This window comes from Homalodisca vitripennis, chromosome 4 (assembly GCF_021130785.1).
Source record: "Homalodisca vitripennis isolate AUS2020 chromosome 4, UT_GWSS_2.1, whole genome shotgun sequence".
In the NCBI taxonomy this organism is placed as follows: Eukaryota; Metazoa; Arthropoda; class Insecta; order Hemiptera; family Cicadellidae; genus Homalodisca; species Homalodisca vitripennis.
The window spans coordinates 8,080,056-8,092,945 of NC_060210.1; positions in this window are offsets into that span (position 1 = coordinate 8,080,056).

A 12,890-nucleotide genomic window follows, 5' to 3' on the forward strand; every position below is an offset into this window, starting at 1 on the left:
ATCAGCAGCTGGCAAATCAGCCTCGTGTGAACGGGCCTTAAGACTGCAATCAGTCCAGCGCAGATTTTTCGGCTCATAGGACTGCAGTTGGGCTATCAACACCTAAACCCTAAACCTGTTATACTTTGTTAATGTTATTTGAATAGTCTATTATCATTGCATTACTTTCTGAATTTTTTTCTCAACAAATCTCTTTTGTAATTTTTAAATTTGTAAGGATTCTCTTTGTAAAATCTTGTTTACCGGCAATCCCACTAATATTATAAATGCGAAAGTTTTAATGTTTTGATGTTTGGAGGTTTGTCCTCGAATCACGCTGAAACTGCTATACGGATTGTGCTGAAATTTGGAACAGGTATAGCTTTTGGTCTGAATTAACATTTAGAGTGCTTTTTACCACCCATAACACATTCATTTTACCAAATAAAGTCAAATTCAAATTAAAAAATTAGTTTGTTTACATTCGAATATTATGATAAAAACGAAACGTAATAGCTATGTTTACACTTGTGCGATTTTCGATTCAATTTTTGTTTCGTCTTGCGTCAAGCGCATGCTTTTCCAAGCATTCTTTTGACGCATGCTTCATTGCTGTTTACATTTTACCGTTAGTTGTATGCTTGACGCAGTGTCTTTAATAATTATTTAGTGTTAAAATGGCAGTGACGCAGTGTTAGCTGGTATTAGTGTAGCGTGTTTATTATTGTCAAAAGTGCGTAAACGTAAAAGGAAAGTTAGGTCTATGTGGATGTGTGATTATTTGAAAAGGAGGAATAATGGTATTTTGAACGATTTGGAACTGAATGAAAGTTTTCTATTCAAAAATTTTACCAGAATGAGTAGAGAAAACTTTTATAACCTTTTAGAATTAGTCAGAGCAAAAATAAAGAAGAAAAATACTACCTTCAGAGAAGCTGTTCCTCCTGAGATCAGACTAGCGATATGTCTGAGATATTTAGCAACAGGTGACTCATTTGCATCTTTGATGTACCTGTTCAAAGTATCTAAGCCATTGATTTCGTCGATGATGCCAGGGGTCTTAAAGGCAATAATTGAAGCACTTCAAGATTTTGTCAAGGTAAGTGTTTTATTTACATTATTACCCTACTATAACACTTATTTCTCAGTATTATCAAGGTTAAAACACAAAAACTGCTGTACTTCCCCTAGCACATTACTTGGATGCTGGGATTTCTCTGTGGAAATTTGTAGTTGGGAACTAATGGTAGGTTCGTAGTGGGTACCTTAAGAAGAATCTGAAGAGGGGCCAGAGGGGCTGTAATATTGAGGAGCTACTGTGTTATTTTGTAAAGAATTATTCATTTCCTGCATTTCAAAATCTAAAATCAAATTTTGTATTCTATTTCTGGCAATTGCCTGGTTACGCGGAGTCAACTTCCTTAGCTGGGTTGCTATCATCTCCCCAAATATAGAACAGTCATCCTTTTCAGATAATGATTTAGCTGCTACTTCAAGAAATCCGAAGGCAGCCTCTTCTTTTTTCCCATCATCATCTATTTTTCTTTTAATTCCTCTGCAGGTCTGTGGGTTGGGAGAAATTTTTGCTGTCGACAAGAAGACGATGCTGCATCTTGAGTTTCAGGTGCTTCTTTTTCTGGTGGTTGGTCTTCATCCTGAAAGAAAAAAACATACATAGTTTTTGTTTACACCTTTATGAAGCGTTCGAAAATTTAACTTAGATCTTCTTTTACAGCTCCCTGCGAACGAGGACGAATGGAAATTAGTTTCCCATGATTTTAATGAAGTTTGGAATTATCCACATTGCATTGGGGCCTTGGATGGCAAACATGTCCAAATACAACGTCCAGAAAATACTGTTGCTGAGTATTACAACTACAAAGGTACACACAGTACAGTTTTGATGGCAATAGTTGATGCCCACTATAAATTTATATACGTTGATGTTGGTTGTCTAGGACGTATTTCTGACGGTGGCGTTTTTAAAAATACTACATTTCACAAGAAAATGCAAGCCAAGGAACTGGGATTGCCCCAAGATGAACCTTTGGAAGGTCGTAATCTTCCTGTGCCTTATGTATTATTAGCAGATGATGCTTTTTCACTAACGGAAAACATAATGAAACCCTATGTGACAGACTTACATGGTTCACCACAACGAATGTATAATTGGAGGCATTCCAGAGGAAGGGTTGTTGTAGAGAACGCATTTGGAGCTATGGCTTCTGTCTTCAGGGTTTTTCGAAAACCCATCGAAGTTAAAGTTGAGAATACCGTTATAGATATTGTCCTTGCATGTGTTTATCTTCATAATTTCCTGCGTTCCCAACCAGACTGTTCACAAAACTACACTCCACCAGGGACGTTTGACCGTGAAGATGTTAATACAAGAGAGGTAATTCCAGGCACATGGAGGAGGCATACTGCAGGGGATACTGGATCAACAGCGCTTAGAAGACCCTCCAGAAACATGACGAATAAAACAAAACAGGTTCGATCAGAATTCAAGGAATATTTCTTAACTGGTATTGGATCTATTTCAAATTAGAAGACACAATACACATTTTAAATAATGTAATAAAACGTTGTTTATCTAATTTTTAAAGAATTGTATAAATTATTGTTATCAAGGCTGTAATGACTGATCTTTTATCATTAAACATTTATTCATCCAAAAAAATGTGTTTCAATCCAATTTAATCAAACTAATAAATGTACACACGTTTGATTACAATTGTATTATAGTTATATACATCCCTTCTACAGCAGTTAAATAATCTATTAAACAAATTGGCTGAGATTAATTATACAGATGTGTGAACCCCAGCTGTGCTGTTTCAGTGTTGTGTCCTTTATTTTAATTTAAAATGTAGTTTTTTTACCCAATTAGTGGTTGAAACTATATAAAACAGTTCTTAAAACATTTTTGTTCATAATTTACATAAAAATGTTTAGATTTTTTCGTAATCTTTTTTTTCCAGTACTTTTCCTACAACTAACCTTACCCGTTAACTTTAATTGTTTTCAGTGTTTGTTTACTATTAGTAGTTTTTCAAGTGAGAAGGTAATGGACAACTTAAAATTTGCCCCTTCAAACAACTCAAACTGTTTGGATTTTGATACCATAACTAATGATCACAATTATTGTTCTAATAAGCAAACAATGAACATCATTTCAGGAAAAACTATTTCTAATGACGATGTCAATAATCAAAACGAGTGGCAAATCGAAACAACTAGAAACAAAAGACATTTGTCAACAGCCAACGTTTCAGATGTTAAGAAACCTTGTAGACCTACAGAGTACGTTGCAAAAACTGCTAGACCTATTGAATTGCACAACAGATTTGAAATGCTGAGTAACGCCAACCTAGGCTCTGAAGAAGAAACGATGAATGACGACAAATGTAGGACGAAGGTGAGGCCTCCACCTATATTTGTCCCCAACATTGTCAACATAAGTAAAATGATGGTAAACATTGAACAAGTAATTAAAAAGAGTCATATTCATTTAAATGCATAGCTAGAGATAAAGTAAAAATTAACACTGATACTATTGAAGCCTACCGCGCATTAGTCAAACATTTAACTAACATGAAAGTAAACTTCCATACATACCAAATAAAGGGTGACAGAGCTTATAGAGTAGTGCTTAAGAATATGCACTTCTCTACGGAACCCCAGGAAATTAAAACAGCTATAGAAGCTTATAACCACAAAGTTAGGAATGTGTCGAACCTTAGAAGTAGCAAATCTAAAGATCCACTGTCAATTTTTTTTGTAGACTTAGAGCCAGCATCAAACAACAAAGACATTTTTAAAATTGAATTCCTACTAAATGCCAAAATTGTACTTGAGCCCCCTTACAAACGTAATGATGTGGTGCAGTGCAAAAAGTGTCAAAGATATGGGCACACAAAGGCTTACTGCTGGTACCAAAACCGCTGTGTAAAATGCGGCTCAGATCATGATACTAGCAGCTGTAATAAATCTGTAAATGTTCCTCCCAAATGTGTATTATGTGGTGGTGAGCACCCAGCCAACTATAAAGGTTGCTCTATTTACAAAGATATTAAGAAAAAGGCTTTTCCACCTCTAAGGCCAGCGTTAAAAAAAGACACTCCTCCTCCAGTGCAAGATCGAGAAGTAGATAGACCTATATCTGTTCGTACTCAAAATTCAACAGGTAATCAGTCTCAACCAGTATCACCAACCTTATCTTATGCTAGAGTGGCATCAGGTCAATCAAATGTAGAAGCAAATCACAATCTGAATCAAATAATTGATGGATTTTTAAATAAGTTCGAAATGATGATGTCTCAACAAGCCCAGCAAATAGGTACATTGATTAACCTATTGACAACTGTCATATCAAAACTAAAATGAATAGATTTTATAGGATTGGACTCTGGAATGCCAATGGCTTGGCCCGACATGGCCAAGATATTCAACTTTTTATTTCAATACACAAAATAGATAATATGTTAATTTCTGAGACCCACTTTACAAACTTAAATTTTTTCAAAATCCCAAATTTTACTTTTTATTCTACAAACCACCCTGACAATACGGCGCATGGAGGTAGCGCTGTGCTAATCAGAAAACAAATAAAACATTATGAATTACCTAGATTTCAAGAAGATCATATTCAAGCTACAAGCGTAGTGCTTGAGGACTGGATGGGACCACTTACATTTTCTGGTGTTTACTGTCCCCCGAGGCACAATATTACCAAACTTCAATTCAACGAATTTTTCGAAACTTTAGGGCCTCGTTTTGTAGCAGGTGGTGACTTTAATGCCAAACATGTCATGTGGGGTTCAAGGTTGATTAACCCTAGAGGTAGAAATTTGTTAAATTGCATGAATGACAATCACTTGAGTTACGTATCTACAGGGGAACCAACCTATTGGCCTTCAGATCCCAACAAAATTCCAGATCTTCTTGATTTCTTTGTTACGGGAGGTATTTCTCCTAACTATATGGAGGCTGTTTCATCTCTTGATTTGTCGTCCGATCACTCTCCGGTCATCCTATCAATAAGTTCATCATTTGTATTGAAAGAAAAGGCAGCGTCCTTATCGAATAAAGGCACAAACTGGGTGAAGTTTCGTGAAACGTTAAATGACAGTTTAAGTCTTAATATATCACTTAAAACAAGAGAGGAAATAGACAACGCTGTGGAAATTTTTAATTATACTGTTCAGAAATCTGCTTGGAGTGCAACGCCTGAACTTAATAATACAACGTGTGGCAATATCAATTACCCAATATATATTAAGCAGCACATTGCTCAAAAACGTTGCTTACGAAGAATATGGCAAAATTCTAGAAATGTAAGAGATAAAACAATGTTTAACAGAGCATCAAGACAGTTAAAGATTTTGCTTAAAAACTTAAAAAACATATGGTTTCAAGAATTCACTTCAAATCTCTCCCCAACTGAAGCAACAGACTATTCTTTATGGAAAGTAACAAAAAGCACAAAGAAACCGCAAGTGCCCATTCCTCCAATATCTAAACCAGATGGTTCTTGGGCGAAAAGTAACAGAGAGAAAACTGATTTGTTTGCTGCATATTTTAGTAATGTTTTCAAACCATACCCTGTAGATAACAACTTTGATAATAGACATGTTGTAAAGGAGTTTCTTGATTCACCTAACCAACTCTCACTACCTATTGGCTCCTTTAAACCATCTGAAATATATGATGAGATTAAAAATCTTAATCCCAAAAAGGCCCCTGGTTATGAGTTAATAACAGGTAAGATACTACAAGAGCTTCCTAGGAAAGCCATACTCTTTCTTACCTTCGTATTTAATGCTATTTTGAGGCTTGAATACTTCCCATCACAATGGAAGGTGGCTCAAGTTATTGTTGTTCCTAAGCCAGGAAAACCTCAAAACGAAGTAATGTCCTACAGGCCAATCAGTCTACTACCTATACCTTCTAAATTATTCGAAAAGTTATTTTTAAAACGACTTCAGGTTTTTATAACTGAATGCAATTTAATTCCCAATCATCAGTTTGGTTTCAGAGTGCACCACTCCACTATCGAACAAGTCCATAGAGTAGCTAATATAATAAGGCAAGATTTGGAATCAAGAAAATTTTGTTCTGCAGCATTTCTCGATGTGAGTCAAGCCTTTGACAAAGTGTGGCATGAAGGGCTTCTATTTAAAATAAAAAGTCATCTACCTCACACTGTTTACAACATTATAAAATCTTATTTAGAACGAAGGTATTTTCAAATCAAGTTTGATGATTGTCTTTCAGATCTGAATGAAATAAACTCTGGTGTACCTCAGGGAAGTGTACTAGGACCAGTGCTGTACTTAATTTTCACTGCAGACATTCCAACTAATCAAAATTCTTTGACAGCAACATTCGCCGATGACACTGCCGTACTGGCATCCCACTCCAACCATGTTGTAGCATCACAAATTCTACAAACTAACTTAAATTCTATCACAGTTTGGCTTAAAACTTGGAGAATTAAAGTGAATGAAACTAAATCTGTTTACGTCACATTTACGTTGAAACATGACACCTGTCCACCAGTGTTTTTAAACAACATTCAAATTCCTCAAAGAAATGAAGCTAAGTATCTGGGTGTACATCTCGATAGGAAGCTGACTTGGAAACCACACATATGGAACAAAAGGCTCCAATTAAATTCAAAATTTTCAAAACTAAATTGGCTTTTTGGGAACAAATCCCATTTATCAATAGAAAGCAAACTGTTGTTGTACAAGACTGTTCTAAAGCCCATCTGGACGTACGGAATTCAACTGTGGGGAGTTGCTTCTACATCAAATATTGAAATTATACAGCGTTTCCAATCTAAAGTTCTCCGAAAGATATTACAGGCCCCATGGTATGTTCGTAATGAAGTCATTCACAGAGACACGAATATCCCTTTTGTTACTGAAGAAATTCCAAAGTTCTGCATCAAGTATCAAAACAAATTAAACTCTCATCCTAACTACTTGGCTATTAATCTGCTGGACAACAGTGACCATCAATTTCGGCTAAAAAGACATGATTTCTTAAACTTAGCTGATCGATTTTAAAGATGAACAATCTCTTAAATGTTTATGTTAATTAAGGTTAATGAACTTTGATTAACCATGTCCTTAAGATTTATTATCAAATTTACTTATTGTTTGTTGTATATAAACAGATTGTAAATAAATTAAAGTCAAAAAAAAAAAAAAAAAAAATTGGCTGAAATTATAATGTAAACAAAGTACGAGAGTTAGTTAAAAAAGCAAATTACTGAAGTCAGCTGTTTAATTGAATTACACTAAATAAATAGCAGAAATCTGTAACAGTATGCTCTCGTTTGATTAACATTGGAATTTTATAAGGATAGTTAATAAAATATGAATTTTCAAAACTACCAAATTATTTTATATACACCCACTGTATTATGTGCAATTCAATAAAGTACTCTCTATTTTATTTTATTACTAACAAAGATTGTTGTCACATTGTTTCAATTTGAAATTTAAATAAAAAGGAAATAAACTTACTGCTATGTTGTCGTGTATATCGTCTTCCCCAATTTCAACTTCTTCGGTGATTGTATCCTCTAAGGAGTCCTTCGTCGTTCTTGGAGTGATTGAGTCTCCGAGAAATAACAAATGCTTGTAGGCAAACCAGGAACTTTGATATACGTCATCAGCACTGGCACCACTTTTTCTTTGCGACATTTTCTGTTGTTCTTTTGAAAAATATGAACGAAGGTTTTTAATTTTGGATTTAACACCTTTTTCACTCACTCTGTACTTCTCAACTAGTGCACGGTAAGCGTCATTGCGTTTGTTTTTATTGGTATAACACTTGTCCTTTATGTCCCACAATACACTATAGTGTCTGTAGTCTTCTATAAAATCAACAGTTTGTTTATCTGAAGACATCACTGTAATATATAAACAAAACTAACAAATAACAACTGTAATAATAAGTATATGCAGCACGGTTTGACGCACGAATATCCAAAATTATGGAACTGCTTGCTTTGCAGCACGCGATTCAGAAAGAAGACTGTTTTCCCGGAAAACAAGCACTCTTCTCCGCATGCGTCACGTGCGCTAGCGCATGCGCTGTGCAGCATGCCTCAAATGCACGCAAAATCGCAAAGTGTAAACATAGCTAATAACGTTTCATAATTTAAATTAACTGTCACTAAACAGCTGTTGACAGCTATAATTAGACAAACTTTCTGAAACATCTGTTTACATTGCTAATGGAAATAAAAAGATAATGGCGGGCGACTTATTATGCTAAACACCGGGGGTGAATTTAAACGATCAGAACAGACCCATATTGACCGCAGCAACTTTTTATTTGTACGATACACTTTCGTCATTGGGATAAAAAGGCTAACTCTTATTTTTACTGAAGCCATCGAAGAATTTCAATAAATTATCATGGAATGTGGGAGGGAAATACTAATCTTATAAAAACTGTTTCACTTTACGACTTCAGGATCCCAAACCTCTGTTCTTTAAACTTAAATCTAAATTGGATCAGGAGATTGAAATAGCTTTGAGTGACTATCGATTATCTCTAGACTGTTTATTATGTCATAGAAAAAGAATACATAGATATATTGTCCAGTTTTTCAAGAGAAACTTGCGTGCAAAGCCGCGGGTAACTGCTAGTAAATGAATAAATGTAAACTCCAAAAGAATAATTCTTCTCGAATTTGGAAGGTAAAACTTTTCGTTTTTGTATTATAATTATTTCCACATTTATATGATAAAACCAGAAAAAATAAGTTTATTATGATAAATTGTCCTGTTCAAATAAGTATTTTTGTGTTGAATAAAGATTATGAGCTATATTATTCAAATCTATTTTGTAATGATTGAAACAGTACATGATCAATAAATAATGTTTGCAAGTCGCACCATAAAGCATACCCTAAAGAACGCAGATTGCAGGATACGGTTTAGAACAACGGTTCAGGAAACATTATTTTTTTATTTATTTTATTTTATTTTATTTTCATGCTATACAACAGGAAATACACCCAATTACATTATAGCAGTACAAACAAATCAAAATGTTAAATAAGTGGTTTGAGTCCAAGTCCCATATCCATTGTATCACTGGAATATTTATAAGCAAAATAACTGTAAATACATATTGTTCTAAACGTTACATAGGCACTATTATAAATAAATGAACAATAAATAATACACATTCAGATAAATAACAAATACACTATATGGTAATGACAATATCAGGAAATTAGTTTAATAAATTAATGGAATTTTAATTAATAAATTAATAATAAATCAACATTTAATAAATATAGCTTGAACTTAAGAAATTGTAAAAGGAAAAATATGCTATGAAGGATTGGTATACAAAATTAATGAAATGCATTTCTCTTTAAAGATATTTAAACTGTCAAAGTTGAACATCAATGTCGAATCCACCCAAAAGCATTGCGTTATAACCCCTCATCATCCGCAACAGAGGAAAAGACGATCGCATCACTGTGTGTGAGTGAGGTAAATTAAACAAAAACTCGTTTCTGCTGTTAAAGTTCTGTACGCGATAGCTGAGGGTCCCCAAACAGTACGTGTCATCCACCCGACCCCGGACCAGGCCCCACAAATGTACTTGCTCCAAGACCCGCCTCCTCAGGCTCAGACTCGTCAACCCAAACATCTCCAACAGCTCATTGTATGGAACTAAATACGTGTAAACATTAAAACACTTGAAATATAAATATCTCAAAAACTTCTTTTGCACTCTTTCAAGCATATCATTATAAATTAAATGTGTAGGATTCCATACAATGGCGGCGCTTTCAAGTCTCGATCTGACCAAGGATGTGTACAACACCATAAAAGACCCGATGTTTCTAAAATTTGCACCTTGTCTCATAATAAAGCCCATCATTCTACTCGCAGCATTCACGCAAGTTTCTATATGAGTACTGAACGATAATTCGTTATCAATTGTAACGCCCAACTAAATTGACTCTTGTAATTGACTGTCCATTTAAATTGTAGTTGTGTATTATGGAACTATTTGATTTGGTAAAAGACATTACATGGCACTTTGCGATATTAAAATTCATTTTATTTTGGCTAGCCCATTTATACACATTATCCAGATCAGCTTGTAGTATTTCAGCGTCCCTTATTGAAGAAATGTAATAAAAAAGTTTTAAATCGTCAGCAAATAACAAAGACTTTACTGTTTTAACGTGGTCACACAAATCGTTAATCATAATTAAGAATAAACAAGGACCTAAATTTGACCCTTGAGGTACCCCAGATTGCACCAAGAAATTAGATGACAAATAACCCTTATAACATACAAACTGTTTTCGGTTTATTAAATAAGAATGAAAAAATGTATTAAGTTACTTGACAATCCATAATGGTGCAGTTTTTTCAATAAAATCAAGTGGTCCACTGTGTCGAATGCCTTGGACAGATCAAGATATATTGCATCAGTCTGGGTCAACGAGTCCAACCCCAAGGAGACTTAAACCGTAAAATTTAATAGGTTTGTGTTAACTGAGCGTGTTAGGAGATACGTATTTACTAAAAAGTTAAATAAATATTTGTAAGTAATGCTTTCAAATATTTTAGCAGGTGTTGACAAAACAGCTACAGGTCTATGATTTTGTATTTGGTATTCCTTCCCGCTTTTAAAAATAGGCGTTAATTTAGTCAAATTTCCATTTTTCAGGAAAAGTGCTTGATTTTATACTTAAATTGTATAAAACTTTTAACGGTTTGATTAAAATATCTTCACAGTCTTTGAATACGCACTGAGGTAACAAATCAGGTCCTGAAGTAGTTTTAGATTTCAACTTTTTAATAGCCAATTTAACATCCTGGTCGGTGACCTGGTCCAGAATCAGACAATCGCCACCCGTCATGGGGGTTTCTTTCATTGCCATCTCCACAGTTGGTTCCACTTGGTAATCATTATATACCGAGCTAAAATAGTCTTTAAAACCATCAACAATCAAACTACCATCATTTAATTGAATACCATTATTTTCCATCACAAATAAAGTTTTATTGGCTGACTTTTTACTCTTTATAAATTTCCAAAACTGTTTACTATCTCCAACAATATTATTTTCCGCTTCATGAATAAAGTTATCATAAGCAACTTGTATGTATTTCTTAATTATTGACCTTAAATTTTTAAATCTAATATAGTACTCTTGATCATGAAATTTTTTATATTTTTTGTGAAATTTGTCTTTTAGTTTTAAATTTGAAATAATATTTTTAGTAAACCAGAAAGAGAACTTGGACAATTTAGACTTTTTACGAGGGAAAGTTTCATTAATAATCCCGTACACTTTATCATAAAAATATTCTAACGCATCGTTAACATAATGTATACTATAAAATATGAAAGAAATGAAAAATCTGCTGTGGCGAATCACTGTATTGAATCTGGACACACAATCTCTAATAAAAATTTACGATTATTAAAAGAAGTTACAAACACAACACACTTAAATGCTTGGGAAACATTTTACATTACCATAAATCAAGAAAAAATTATCAATAATGAAGACGGACCAATTCAAAATTCAGTTTTACTCTCATCTCAATTTATAAAAAAATTAAAATTAAATTCTGATTAAATATTTGATACTGGCTAACCATACATCCAAATTGTTTACCATATGTTATTATAAAATTATTATTACAAAAATGTAAACATTTGATAATTTGTGAAGTGCCTGATGATGGAATCTTTGATTCAGAAAGGCCTTGCACGAAATAAAAAATTATATATTGGAAAACGTCGTATTTCTTTATCTAGTGATACTACAATATACTATAAAGTTGAGACCAATCAATTTCTGCCAAACTACGATATAACTGAAGGAAGTCTGTCTTGTGATAACAATAACCTGTTTGGTCAGGAGACCCTGACTTGCACAATTGTTGAGTAGCGATAACAGACCTCACCTCTATCGCTGGATGATAAGGATCTTCAGCCACAAGCGGATCTAAACATCGTGTCACTTCGGTATTACTTATATTTGAAATGATCAAATCTAAAGTTTTATTTTGAAAATTTAAAACTCCATTCTTCAAACTTAAGCTCTGAGTATTTAAAAACACATTTAATTCTTTGCATAAGATATCTCCTTGTTGTAAATTATAATTCATTCCAAATATTTGCAAATTGAAATCTCCTACGATTAAAACATAACATAACATTAAAACATATTATATTGTTCATGTTTGGTTTTGGGATGACATAACTGTTGACATCTATATTGAATCTGTTTTGAAGCATGGTACCGTATCGAGTGCAGATTAGGACTTTTCAAATAACCATAATTACCTTAGAGGTAGTGGTGGATTTAGCGTATCGCGTAATTCTGAGGGGCCTCAGGACGCTGGGGGGCTCAAAATAGAATACTAACAAATATTTTGGGGTATTCCTGATTTTTGTTTTGGCGGTAATTAATTGATTTCTTCAGAAATATGTTATTGACTTATAAAGTACAGTAATGTATATCCTTCTTTTATTAATAATCGTAATTTACAATTGGGTCACTGTGGAAGGAACCAACAAGCGGGGATAAGCCCAGTTTGGACGTATCCTCGAACTTCGAGCGTATATTCTTATTTCTAACGGGAACGTGTGAAGTTCTCGACTTGGCCAAGTTTGTGAATGAAGAAACATATAGATTTGTATTTTGATATGAAAAATATAGATGGCTGTACAAGACAAAAACTTGGCAAAATACAACGTTATATAAAACAAATATATAATATTATTGAAATTCATTTCTATGGATAAATGAAAAATGTTAGTATATTTATTTATAACAGGAGACAAGGGCCCCCTAAAAGCCAAGATGACCGTAAATCCGCTACTACTTAGAAGTTCTGTGA